The following is a 14,668-nucleotide window of genomic DNA, read 5'->3' on the forward strand; positions in this document are numbered from 1 at the left end:
TGACTGAGCCACCCAGGCGTCCCTTATCTGATTTCTCTCAGTAGAATTTTCTAATTTTCAGCACTGAGAACCTTTACAAATTTTGATAGATTTACACCTAGACATTTTTGGGAGCTAATAAATGCTAACATTCTTAAATTTTTGGTCTCCAATTATTCGTCACTTGTATGTGGGAATACAGTTGATTTTTATGTGTTGAGCTTGTATTCTTGCTAAATTCATTTATTGATTCTAAGAGTTTGGTTCTTTTTCTTTTTTTAATAGATTCCTTGGGATTTTCTACGTAGATAACCATGTTGTCTGCAAATAAGGACAGTTTTATTTTTCTTTTCCAACCAATATGCCTTTTATTTCCTTTTCCTGCCCTATCGCACTGGCTGGAACTCTAGCACTGTGTTGAGTAAGAGTCGTGAGAGAGGGCGACTCTTGCCTTGATCCCAGTCTAGGGGGAAGCATCCAGTCGGTCACGTGAAGTATGATGTGAGCTGTAGGACTTTTGTCAATGCCTTTTTTCGAGTTAAGGAAGTTTGCTGGGTATGGAAATCTGAACTGGCGATTCTTCTCTTTCAGCACTGGAAAGACATACTACCCACGGGAAACCCAGTCATTCCAATCATTGTTTTGAAGGTGACACATCATTTTTCTCTGGCTCCTTTAAGACTTTTTCCTTGGTTTTAGTTTTCAGCAATTTGATTATGAAGTGTCTTAGTGTGGATTTCTTTCGGTTTTTCCAGGACGGGATTTCCTCTGCCTTTTGAATCTTAAGTTTGTCTTTCACCAAACTTGTGAAGTTTTCAGACGTAATGTCCTTAAATATTTTCAAGCTCCACAGTTTCTCTCCTCTCTTTCTGGGACTCCAGTGACACAAACACAGCCCTGTTCTTGTTGTCCTGTGGGTCCCCTAGACTCTGTTCGTTTTTCTACATCTTTTTTCTCTCTGTTGCTCAGACAAATTTCTGTTGTTGTGTCTTCAAGCTCATTGACTTCCTCCTGTCGTCTCCATTCCAGTCCTGAATCCATCCTGTGAAGGTTTCCCCCTCGGTTATTCTACTTTTCAGTTCCAAAATTTCCGTTTGCTTTTTCTTTACGTCTTTCTCTTGGCTGAGTCATTCTATTTTAGTATTTGTGTCAAGATCGCTTGCCGTTTGCATAAAGCTGCTCCGGAGTCCCTGTTGGGTCACTCCCACACGGGGGGCGGGGATCACACCATTGGCATCTACTCCCATTTGCCACCTGAGTTGAGACTTCCGTGGTTTTCTCGCGCCAGGTCATTTTCGTTTCTATCCTGGACATTTTGAGTGTTGTATCATGAGACTCTGGCTCTCCCGCCTGCCCCTCAGAGAATGTGGATAGTGCTGCTCTGGTCTTCTGTGCACTGCGGTTCCCGTGTCCTCTGGACATCCCAAGTCTCTGCAGCTCTGATCAGGGCAGTCCTGCACGAGCACCACCTCGTGGTCACTCTGAGACTTAGGCCACGGTCAACCTAGCAGGCCAATTCTCCAGCTATTCCATCTGCTGGCAAGGTGACCCCCACGCACCTGTGGATTAGCGCTTTGGCCAGGAGCCCAAACCTTAATCTCCTGGACTCGTTTCCCTCCATTTGTTTCTCTCCATTATCTTCCTGGTACTTTCCAGTTACCTGAGGTTCCCTTTTCCTCCAACCAGAAACTGTCCACTTCTGCATTTGTGACGCATTTGGGGCCAAATGGCAAGAGGACATGGAAAAAAGGCTGCTAATGAGCAAGTTCACCGAGGTTCCAGGAACCAAGAGGAGTACACAGATATCAACGGCATTTTTAAAAAATATTTTATGTATTTATTTGAGAGAGAATGAGAGAGAGTGAGACAGAGAGCATGAGGGGGGGAGGGTCGGAGGGAGAAGCAGACTCCCTATGGAGCAGAGAGCCGATGCGGGACTCGATCCTAGGACCCTGGGATCACAACCTGAGCCGAAGCAGTTGCTTAACCAACTGAGCCACCCATGTTCCCACAACAGCATTTCTTTACATTACCCATGATTAATCCCACAATAAAATTGAGAAAACAATTTCATTCACAACAGAAAGAAAAGAATAAAATACCTCAGAGTACGTTTAATAAAAGGAGTGTAAGACTTCTACACTTAGAACCACACAGCATGTCTTAATAAATGGAGAGACATCTAATGTTCCTGGACTGGAAAACTCAATATTGTTAAAATGGCAATATTCCCCAAACTGATTAATAACTTCAATACAATCCTTATCAAAATGAGAGTGTTTGGGGTTCTTTTGGCAGAAATTAGCAATCTGATCACAAAATTTGTTTGGACATACAGAGGACAGAGGATAGCCAAGCAATTTTGAAAAGGAACAAAGTTGGATAATTTACAGTTTCCAATTTAAGAAGTTACTATAGAGCTACAGCAGTAAAGACGGTGTGTTCTGGGATAAGGACTGACATACAGATCAATGGACCAGAACGGACAGTCCGAAAATAAACTCACAGGTTTATTGACAATTGATTTTTGGATAAAGGTGCCAAGGCTTTCACTGGGGAAAAGGAGACTCTTCAGCAAATGGGGTATAAAATTGGAAACCCAGGTAAAAACTGGCAGTCAGACCCCTACCTCACACTACACACAAAAATTTAACTCAAAATCCACCAGAAACCCAGATGGAGAGCTAAAGCTATAATACTTTGGAAAGGAAACATAAGAGAAAAATATGTGGGACCCTGAGATAGGCAATGTTCTTAGGTACAGGCCAAGAGCAGGGTCTGTGAAAGAAAACCAGATGGATCAACAGCACAGATCTGAGCTTCAAATGACAATAGTGAGAAAACGAAAACTGGCACAGAATGTCAGCAGATCGTATACAACAAGCGGTTTGTACTTAGAACATGCGCAATGCGAACATGAAACAAACATTCACTTAGGGGCGCCTGGAGGGCTCTGTCGGCGAGGCGTCTGCCTCTGGCTCGGGTCATGATCTCGGGTCCTGGGATGGAGCACCGCGTCATGCTCTGTGCTCAGTGCGGAGTCAGCTTGGGTTCTCTGGCTTGCCCTCTGCCCCTCCCCCCACTTGTGAGCGCTACCTAAAATTAATAAATATATAAAATGTTAAAAAAAAAAAACAGACAAGGATCCCATCAAAAAAGAGAACTACAGACCAATATCCTTGATGAACACCAATGTGAAAATTCTCACCAAAATACAGGCCAATAGGATCCAACAGTACATTAAAAGGATTATTCACCACAACAAACTGGGATTTATTCTGGGGCTGCGAGGTTGGTTCAACATCTGCAAATCAATCAATGTGATACAACACATTAATATAAGAAAGAATAAGAACCATATGATACTCTCAATAGATGCTGAAAAAGCATTTGACAAAGTACAGCATCCCTTCCTGATCAAAACTCTTCAAAGTGTAGGGATAGACGGCACGTACCTCAATATTATCAAAGCCATCTATGAAAAACCCACCGCGAATATCATTCTCAATGGAGAAAAACTGAAAGCTTTTCCCCTAATGTCAGGAACACGGCAGGGATGTCCGTTATCACCACTGCTAGTCAACATAGTACTAGAAGTCCTAGCCTCCGCAATCAGACAACAAAAGGAAATTAAAGGCATCCAAATCGGCAAAGAAGAAGTCAAACTATCACTCTTCGCAGATGATATGATACTATATGTGGAAAACCAAAAGACTCCACTCCAAATCTGCTAGAACTTGTACAGGAATTCAGTAAAGTGTCAGGATATAAAATCAATATGCAGAAATCAGTTGCATTTCTCTACACCAACAATAAGACAGAAGAAAGAGAAATTAAGGAGTTGATCCCATTTACAATTGCACCCAAAACCATAAGATACCTAGGAATAAACCTAACCAAAAAGGCTAAGAATCTATACTCAGAAAACTATAAACTACTCATGAAAGAAATTGAGGAAGACACAAAGAAATGGAAAAATGTTCCATGCTCATGGATTGGAAGAACAAATATTGTGAAAATGTCCATGCTACCTAAAACAATCTACACATTTAATGCAATCCCCATCAAAATCCCAACCATTTTTTTTTTCAAAGAAATGGAACAAATAATCCCCAAATTTATATGGAGCTAGAAAGACCTCGAATAGCCAGAGGAATATTGAAAAAGAAAGCCAGGGACGCCTGGGTGGCTCAGTTGGTTGGACGACTGCCTTCGGCTCGGGTCATGATCCCGGAGTCCCGGGATCGAGTCCCGCATCGGGCTCCCAGCTCCATGGGGAGTCCGTTTCTCCCTCTGACCTTCTCCTCGCTCATGCTCTCTCTCACTGCCTCTCTCTCAAATAAATAAATAAAATCTTTAAAAAAAAAAAAAAGAAAGAAAAAGAAAGCCAAAGTTGGTGGCATCACAATTCCAGCTCTTTTACAAAGCTGTTTTCATTAAGACAGCATGGTACTAGCACAAAAACAGAAACATAGGTCAGTGGAACAGAATAGAGAGCCCAGAAATAGACCCTCAACTCTATGGTCAACTAATCTTCGACAAAGCTGGAAAGAATGTCCAATGGAAAAAAGACAGCCTCTTCAATAAATGGTGTTGGGAAAACTGGACAGCCACATGCAGAAGAATGAAACTGGTCATTTCCTTACACCACACACGAATATACAAGGCAGCAACCTCTTCAATCTCAACCGCAGCAACTTCTTCCTAGAAACATCACCAAAGGCAAGGGAAGCAAGGGCAAAAATGAACTATTGGGACTTCATCAAGATCAAAAGCTTTTGCACAGGAAAGGACACAGTTAACAAAACCAAAAGACAACTGACAGAATGGGAGAAGATACTTGCAAATGACATATCAGATAAAGGGCTAGTATCCGAAATCTATAAAGAACTCAACACCCAAAGAACAAATAATCCAATCAAGAAATGGGCAGAAGACATGAACAGACATTTCTGCAAAGAAGACATCCAGATGGCCAACAGACACATGAAAAAGTGCTCCACATCACTCGGCATCAGGAAAATACAAATCAAAACCACAATGAGATATCACCTCACACCAGTCAGAATGGCTAAAATTAACAAGTCAGGAAATGACAGATGCTGGCGAGGATGTGGAGAAAGGGGAACCCTCCTACACTGTTGGTGGGAATGCAAGCTGGTGCAGCCACTCTGGAAAACAGCATGGAGGTTCCTCAAAAAATTAACAATAGAGCTACCCTATGACCCAGCAATTTTACTACTGGGTATTTACCCTAAAGATACAAACGTAGTGATCAGAAGGGGCACGTGCACCCGAATGTTTATAGCAGCAATGTCCACAATAGCCAAACTATGGAAAGAACCTAGATGTCCATCAACAGATGAATGGATCAAGAAGATGTGGTATGTATACACAATGGAATACTATGCAGCCATCAAAAGAAATGAAATCTTGCCATTTTGTGACAACATGGATGGAACTAGAGGGTATTATGCTGAGCTAAATAAGTCAATCATAGAAAGACAATTATCGTATGATCTCCCTGATATGAGGAAGTGGAGATGCAACGTGGGGGGTTTGGGGGGTAGGAAAAGAATAAATGAACCAAGATGGGATCGGGAGGGAGACAAACCATGAGAGACTCTTAATCTCACAAAACAAACTGAGTGTTGCCAGGGAGGAGAGGTAGGGAGAGGGTGGTTGGGTGATGGACATTGGAGAGGGTATGGGCTATGGTGAGTGCTGTGACGTGTGTAAACCTGGCGATTCACAGACCTGTACCCCTGGGGCTAGTAACACATTATATGTTAATAAAAAATTAAAAAATTATTTTTTTTTTTAAAGACAGACTTTGGGCACCTGGGTGACTCAGTGGGTTAAGCCTCCGCCTTCAGCTCAGGTCGTGATCCCAGGGTCCTGGGATCAAGCCCCGCATAGGACTCTCTGCTCAGCAGGGAGCCTGCTTCCCCCCTCCCTGCCTGCCTGCCTCTCTGCTTACATGCGATCTCTTTCTGTCAAATAAATAAATAAAATCTAAAAAAAAAAAAAGACATAGACTTAAAATTTTTGTGTGTATTTTACCACAATTAAAAAGAAATAGAAATTTAAAAATAGTAATAGTGAGACTAACAACCAAGTAAAAAAATAGGCAAAAAAAGTTACTAGACATCTAACCAAGGAAGGAGGGGGGAAGTTGGGCATCTTCTTGGGTAAAATGTCTCTCCCAGTTTGGAAAGATGTGCAGCATCATTAGTTACTGGGAAAATCCAAATGGAAAGTCAGTGCCGCAGCACCTCCGAGCCCCAGGACGCCTGGGACCAGAAGGAAGGGCGGTGAGAAGCACGGACCGGGGTGTGGAAGGCGGGAGTCCCTGCGCGGTGCTGCGGGAAAAGCAAGAAGTCAGCACATACTCGCCATGCGGCCAGAAGTTCCACTCGTCCGCGCTTGCCCATGGGCCGTGACACACGCGCGCACAAGAGCTTGCACGTGGGGGCTCCCGCGGCTTTATTCCAACACGGAAAACAACCCCAACCCCATCTCTGGTGAGCAGATGCGCACAGCGCGGTGCAGCCACGGCGAGCGCTGTCGGCGAACCCGTGGGCCTGAGCCTCGGGACACGGCGACAGCAGCCCCACCCCCGTCCCCACCCCGCGCCCGTGGGGGTCCCCGCAGGCAGGTGCGGAGCGCGGGAGAGCGGGTGCTGGGGCGCGAGCGGCGCGGCAGGGGATCGCCGGCTGCACACCTGCGGCGGCTGCACACCTGCGGCGGCTGCACACCTGCGCCGAGCGTGGGAGCGTCCTTGAGTCGTGCAGCGCGGGCGAATCCCACGGCGCGCGAGTCACCTCCGTGAGCGGCTCCCGAGGCCGCTGGAGCTTCCCACTTAACTCTCTGCGGAGTTGGAGGTGGCTCGGAGAGAGCCTGTGAGGAATTCGCTTCTCCCAGAAGGTGTGGTCAGCCCCCAGCGGGAGGCGACCTGGACCGGGCCCCAGGGCGCCCTGCCTGCGTGGGACCCCCCAACTCTGCGGCTTCCTGGAGCCACACGCATCTCACACGCCCTGCACCCCGCATCCCAGACACCGAACACACACACACACATACACACGCACCCCACACATGCCCCACACCACACCCCTCCCACACACCTTACACACACGCACCCTGTACACCACACACACACCGCACACACCCTACACACGCACGCATACACCACACACACCTCCCACATACACACGCACCCTACACACACATCTCACACACCCCTCACACCCCCCACCCCACACACACCCCACACACACCCCACACACACCCCACACACACCCTACACACACCCTACACACACACCCCACACCACACACACCCCACACACACCACACACACACCACACACACACCCCACACACACACCCCACACCACACACACCACACATATCACACACACACTTCATACCACACAACCATGCACACCCCACACACACTACACACACCACACACACATACACACATGCACACTGCATGGTGTGTCTACCTTCTTGTGCACTGGACAGAGGCCCTTGTGCAGGGGACTCCATGTGTGGGGACCTCGCAGACCTTGGCCAGCGGGGGAGGGCCACAGGGGAAAGGGGTGGGGGCTGGCGCTAGGGGCTTGACCTCCTGGTAGTCAGCAGGAGGAGACCCCAGGCCCAGGAGGTGCTTTCCCCCAGATGCACGGAGACCTGGGCAGTTGCTCTCTGCTGGCCTCCCCATGTGGGAGCAGAGGGGGCTGGGGTGGTCTGAGGAGGTTGGGGGCCCCCAGGTGGGGGCCAGTGGGCACGGCCTATGTGTTGTCACTTGGGCTCCGGTGGGAGAGGAGGCTAAGGGTGGCTGACCAGGCCAGCAGCTACACAGGTGGATGGCAGGTGTGAGGGGAGCAGAAACAGGGGGCCTGAGGGGAGTGGGGAGCAGGACCCAGGAGGTGTGACCCCCGGGAAGCGTCCAGGCACAGCATCCACGATGGTGGCCTGGGGGAGGGAGCATGGGTGGCGGTGGACTTCGGCCCAAGGACTGGGTCACAGTGCCCTCTGCCCTGGGGCCTACCTGCCTCCAGGCTGGGACTCCTCCACTCCTGCCCCCTGGTCTCCAGAGACGGGGCCACTGAGGCAGGCCGGGGATAAAGGCGATGGCCACTGTGGCCCACGTGGCAGTGTGCGCGCACCGGGGGCTAGCGCCAGCTCAGCGTCTTCCTCCCTGAAGCCCGGCGGCCTCCACTGGACCTGGGGATGACCTGTCTTCACCTCCTTTGTGCCCAAGAGGGAGTCAGGCGAGGGCAGTCAGCCAGCCCAGAACCAGGCTTTCTGTGGGTCGGCGGGCTGGACCCATGGTCCTGGAGACAGTGCTCTAGCCGGTCCTCCCCTGCGGCCTGGCCTGCTTCCCTGTGCCGGGTGGTCAGACCCCGCTGCCCCCGGCCCCCCAGCTGCCGGTACCAGAGCCCCAGCCGGCCAGCTCGGGGTGCCCACAGCTAATCTGCCCATTAGCTCTCGATAGCTTGGGCTGCAGCCTGGCATGGGGTCAGGTGCGGGCAGGCAGTGGCCAGGGCCTGGTGACCACGTGCAGGGAGAACAGGGACAGAATGTCCCAGAGATAGGGCCCGGGTATGGGGGTGGGGAAGTCAGTGGACCATGGCTCTGAGTCCACAGTTGTCCCCAGGCCTCCAGCTCCCCGCTCAGCACAGGGCAGGAGGAGGTCAGGTCGGGGTAGGTCAGCATGGGCCAGTGCATAGCCTCGTGCACTGATCTGAGCCAGAGCTGGCTTTAGTCGGGGGTGGGGAGCCATTGTACGTGCCCTGGGGGGCTTCCCGGGTGTGTGAGTGGGTTCTCCTAGGCCTTCTCTCCTTGGGTCCCACCGACCTTCTACCTCCAAAAGCACCCGGAACCCAGCCCACTGTGCTCCTGGAGGACTCCTCCTCGCCCGACTGCTGAAGACCCCCCCAGGCCCACTCTGGCCACAGGTTGCCTGCATCTGGCCCCTCCATGTCCGTCTCTTACCCACCTCCACCCTCCCCTCCCCTGAGATCTGGTCGATGGCCTGTATGCCCTGCCCCCATGTCCTCCCTCCTCACCTCCTCACTCCTCAGGTCCCCTTGGCCCCTGGACACCATCTCCTCTTGCTCAGATCGCAGCTCTCTGGGAAGCCCCTTCCTAGGACCTGGATGCCCTCCATGGCTCCCGGAAGGTGGGCTCCGCTAGGCCCGGGATGCACCAGTGGCCCAGGGACGTTCTTGAACACCCTCGGGCTTCAGGCCATCCCTACACACGGGCCCACAAGCCTGTGTGCCCCAGCCCTGGTCCATGGGTCATGGCCACCATGTGCTGAGCGGCCCGGGCCAGCACAGCCCAGTGGGCAGAACCTCGCTCCACGGCCCAGGGCACACACAGCCTTCCTGTCTACTCCCCAGCCCCGCAGGCCCTGAGCCCAGGCAGCCACAGTGGACAGGGCAGGGGATGGGCCGCACTCCACCCAGACCGGGTCCCGCACAGGAGCACACACACGGGTCATGTGCATGGATCTGCTCACAACGCACACTCAAATGCACACACGCACCATCTTTGTGGTCCCATGGGTCCTCTTGGCCCTTTCTGGACTCCGGGACCCGCAGCAGCTCCTGCCCCACTCCAGAGTTAGCCCGGGCCCTGGGGCAAGCTGAGGGGCCTGATCTGGTCCCTGGCAGTGGGACGCCTGTCCACCGTTCTGGCTTGTTGAGAAGGGCGCTGTGGGCTGTGGCACCTGCGGGCCGTCCCTGCTCTGTCCCGCCCCCTGCCTCCTAGCAGGAGGAGGGAGGCCGAGTCTGCCCCGGGGTTCTGGTCAGGGCCTCAGCTCACCCTGCGTGTAGCAGGTTGTTGGGTGGGGGGCGGGGGGGATTCAGGCCACAGAGCAGAGCTGGGGAAGAGCCCCGGGGACTCCGCAGCCCCCACCACCGCCCCGCCCTGTGCCCGCCATCTTGTTCCTCTGTTGAGTGAGACAGGCCTGGGCTCGTCTCTTTGCCTTGGGGCCTTCGCACCTGATGGCCCCTCTGCCGGAGCCCCTCTCCCTGGCTTCTGCAGAAAGGCTGATGGTGACCCCTGGAATCTCGCGGTCACACCCGAACACTATCGTGCCAGTTTGTCCAGTCACTGTCCCTCTGGCAGAGGGGAGCCCCCAGGAATCTGGAATGTCTGGTTCTCTCTGGAGTGCAAAGGGCCCTTTGAGCTCACTCACGGGAGAGGCTTGGTGAGCAGAAACCAGCCGATGGGGGAAGGGTAGCAGTCTGGGTTGGGCCTCTTCCGGAGTGCTCCGAGGGGTGAGAGTGAGAACCCCCTCCCCATGCGCTCCCTAGGGAGTGGCGGTGTGCCGGGCCGGCACTGCCATGACCCAAATCCTGATTTAGGCCTTGCCAGGCTCCCGGCCCCAGCATGGCCCTCGCCTCCAGCCCCCAAGATGGTGAAGTAGAGGGTCCCGAGGCATCCTCGTGCTTCCAGGATCGCACCACCCGGAGCAGCACCCAGCGTCCGGGATCCCTGGCCGGGTACGTGGAGTCTCCCCGCCCTTCCCAGTCTCTGGGTCCCACGGCCAAGGGCATCTGACACCCGGAGAGGTCACCGCCTGCCAGGAGTAGCACCTTCTCACCCTTGGGGTCCAGCCATGGCGGGGGCCTTAGGGGCCATAAGGGAGAGGAGACATAGCCATTGGGCCTGGCCTTGGGTGCCAGCACCTCTCATCCCCAATCCTCCTGCCTGCTCCTAAGGTGCCCAGTCGGGCGGGGGATCACCAAACCCAATGCTTTCCAGTGAGGAGCCCAAGGAGCACCACTCAGGGCAACCCAGGTGGGGCGGGTGGGGCTGCTTGAGGGTCCCCTCCCCCGGTGGGACCAGCGACATCAGGGCTCCTTGCCTCTCCTGGGGCCTGAGCCTCAGATCAGGGCAGGTGGCCTCCTGGCAGGACAGGTGAGAGGGCCAGATCCCAGATCAGAGGGAGCTCGCCTTGCTGAGTCCCATGCTGGGAAGATGAGGTCCAGCCCACGCCAGGGCACCCTCCTCCTCCTCATAGGGTGGGGTGGGCCCATTTGGCGCCTCTGACCTTTGGTGGGCCCCGACCCAGCCTCCTCCACTGGGGTCATTCAGTGTTGGGTACGGATGACCCCTCCCCCAAAGGAGGCTGCTGTTCTTTGATCCGGGAATGGACCTCTCCCATCCCACCCCATCCTACTCTGGCCAATACATGGGCCCAGCCTCCCAGGAAGAGCTTTCCTGCCTTGACGGGGCCAGGAGGGCAGTGACTTGTGCTGGAGGGGCAGGCCCTGCCCCCACCCAGCCCGATAGGCCTGACTGCCAGGAACTCCGGGGCTCAGTTGTGTAATCGAACTCAGGGTTTTGCCAAGGCTGGCCAGCAAGTCATGTGCTAGAGGCTCGGCAACCTCGCCACCCCCCAATCAGAGACCTCTGGAGAGGGGAAGGGCCCATTGAGAAACCCCAGGGCTAGCAATTCCGCTGGGTTCCTGCACCCCCTCGGCAACAGCCCAGGGCAGGAGATGAATGGGGGCCCGGTGAGTTCCTGGCCATCCCTCGACTCCAGGTCTGGCTCATCGCCTACTTGTGACCTCTGGCCGTGCCCATCACTGTCCACACAGTGTCCCTCCAGAAGCCTTCTCCAGAGGGCCCCAGGGTGCCTCCAGCTGGGGGGGGGGGTGCAGGCGTGTCCCACGCCTCCTGGGACCCCATGCGGCGCGGGGGTTCCCTGAGCCCCTGCCCATCCAGGCCTCTGCTACCCGCCTCAGGAGTGGCCCTAACGGCCCGATCGCATTTCCTTCTTGCACGACCTTCACGAGCATGGGGGCTCCCTGGCCAGCTGGTTTCTGCAGGCCCAGGAGGGGCAGGTGGGGCTCCTGGGGTCCTGCCAGGGATCACTTCCCTTTTCCGTGAAGCTTTGGCACCAAAGGCGCGCCAAGGTTTTGTTTCGGGGCCGCACCAGAGAGCAGAAACTTAAGTCTCTGACCACGGCAGGAGCTGTTCTGGACCCGTGTCTGCTCTTCCCAGGAGCCGGGGGGTCTCAGGCCAGTAGGCAAGGGGCCTGGATGCCGCACCCCCACCTCGTGGGCAGTCAGCGCCCACCTCCCCTCCGAGGGCCTGGCCACGAGCAAACCGCTGGAAGCTTGGACCGCAGACGGGCGTAGCCTGCTGCCCCGGGAGGGAAGGGGCCAGGGGAGCCCAGGCAGGACCTAGATTCAGTTCAGGATTTTGGTTCTTGCCACAATGATTTCTGCATTCCATGCAACCCCCCCAGGGGCGTCCCTGAAGGAGGGACACTGCAGAGCCAACCAAGTGACTCTAAAGGAGCGTTGAGAGTCACAGAACCCAGATATTGTAAATGAGGAGGTTGGACAGTGGGAGCTGCCCCAAGCCGTCCACACAGCCACCATCCCAGCCTCAGGGGGGTGGGGCCCGGCCCACAGCAGCAGACCCCCAGGAGGGTCCATGCTAGCGGACACCCCTCCCCTAGCCACCCCCCACAGGCCCCTCAGGCAGCACTGGTCTGATGAGTGCAACAGACCCTTCCCCAGCAGAGGGGCTCCCGCAGATGCCGGGGACTGCAAAGTGCTGTCCGCTCAGGGGTGAGGGGCCCATGGAAGCTCCCTAGCCCCCCACACTCTGCAGAAGCCCTGCACCCAGAAGTGGGACAGTGTCAGATGGGGGCGTGGGGAGTCAGAGGCTGGCCCACCCCAGGCCCCACTGGTCCCGGGCCCAAGAGACCGGCCTGCCCTGGGGCTGGCCTAGCTCACCTGACCCTGGACCCCCAATGAGAGGTGTTGTAGCCCTGGAGGCTGCCTTCCGGGGTGGGAGGGGCCCAGGATGGGGGGCGCTTGAGCACCCCCAACCAGATCCCAGCAGGAACCAGGAGAGGTCCCTGTGCTGACTGTGGGGACTAGGGCAAGGGCAGGCCGGGGGGTGCAGTCTGGTCCCTGGGATCCTGACCGAGCACCAGGTTTGTGTCTTAGAGCCAGGGGGTGGGGGTGTCCGATGCAGAGGGAACAGCCAGGGGGCTCATGTGGCAGGGGTGGGACAGGGCAGGGCTCACAGCCACAGCTCTGGCTTTCTGCCTGTGCCTCAGACCTGGGGCTCTGCCCATGGCAGTACCTGGCCAGCCAGGAAAGCTCCTCCCACCGGGTGCCACACCCTCTGCCTCTCCTGTGGTCTGAGCCTTGCTCCCACTGCTGGGGTCCTGGATGCAGGCCCCCTCCCCGGCTCCAGGCCCACCCCAGCGGGAGTGTCCAGCCTCGCTCTCAGCTGCTCGCTGACATGTGAGGGTATCACAGTGGGGGCCGGAGCCATGCTCCAGCATCTACATGAGGGCCTCAGTTTCCCCAAGCATGACCTGGCTGCGAGCCCTTGCCTGAGGGATGCCCATAGCATCCAGCCCAGGACTGGGCAGGCCACAGTGTCCCATGGCCCTGGTGCTTGGGGTGCCCAGGCTAGTACGGCCAGCGTGGAGACAGAGGGGCGCAGGGCTAGGCCAAAGGGGTGAGGACGGCCAAGCTGCCCGCTCTCAGCCTTCTCCCGTCTTCTCCCTCTTGCCCCGGGACTGGGCCCTCTGCCCAGGGTCACACCACCTGGGCTGGTAGGTACCGGCCCCCCATCTTCTGCCGGACCTCAGGCTCACTCCCTGCGTGACCACCCTGACACACACTGGCCTGGGCTTCCCCCAGCAGCACCCCTGGATCTGGGGCCAAAGACACCCTGTGGCCCCAGCATCCGCATCCGCATCCCGCGAGCCCATCAGTGGCCACCCCCGGGACTGTCCCCGCATGGCTAGCCTGATCCCGTCCCACCTTCAATGATCCCAGGGAGTGGGAAGTCAGAACGTCCCCTGGCGTGGGCGCCCCAGGGGCTCCAGCACTCCCCGTACAGGGCAAGCCCCTCCTGCTAACCTCCCGACGGTGACCCCTTGCCCTCTCGATGACCCTGTGCCCTCCCGAGCATCCTCGCCACATCCGCACCAGAGACTGGCCCTCCACAGCATGTCCAAGAGACCCTGGCCTCGCCCCAGCAGCAAGCTCTGAGCGCCCGAGGGTGAAGGGTCCTGGCCCTCCCACAAGCGCTTGCCTCGGGGTCCCCCCAGACGTGAGCGCCACGGGGGACGGCTGGACGGCTGCGTGGGTGGACGGATGCTCAGGTGAGGATAGGCTAATGCAGGGGGAGGGGGCAGTGCCAAGAGCAGCCTGGCATCCTCAGAGGGCAGGTGGGGGAGCTGGCATCACAGTGACCTGGGAGTCATGGTCACCAGAGGAGGACGCAGAAGCCCTAGGCTCAACTCTCCCTGCATAGTCCCCCACCCAAGCCCCAGCCCATGAGGCCCAAGGCTCCTACCCAGAGTCCCTGTCCTGGCAAGGGGTGTGGGAGGAGCCACAGCAGGCTGGCGGGGGTGGGGGGGGGAACAGGTGGACTGTCTCCCCAAACACCCCCCTGCTTTATGCATCTGCCTGTGCTGAGGGGGGCCACCCCTGGGGATCCCTCGGGAAAGACTCCCCAGGCCCCAAGCAGGCCACAAACATCCACTGACTCCCCGCAGGGCCAAGATCAAGCCAGGAGCCACCCCCTCCCCGCCGCAGCCCTCCTACCTGTCCCCCGCCACCCCCACCCAACGGACACGAGGGCTTCATCTCCTCCAGACTGTCCCCGCTTGTGGCCTCGGGACGTTCCTTC

This window comes from Lontra canadensis, unplaced genomic scaffold (assembly GCF_010015895.1).
Source record: "Lontra canadensis isolate GAN:19392208 unplaced genomic scaffold, GSC_riverotter_1.0 scaffold84, whole genome shotgun sequence".
Taxonomy (NCBI): Eukaryota; Metazoa; Chordata; class Mammalia; order Carnivora; family Mustelidae; genus Lontra; species Lontra canadensis.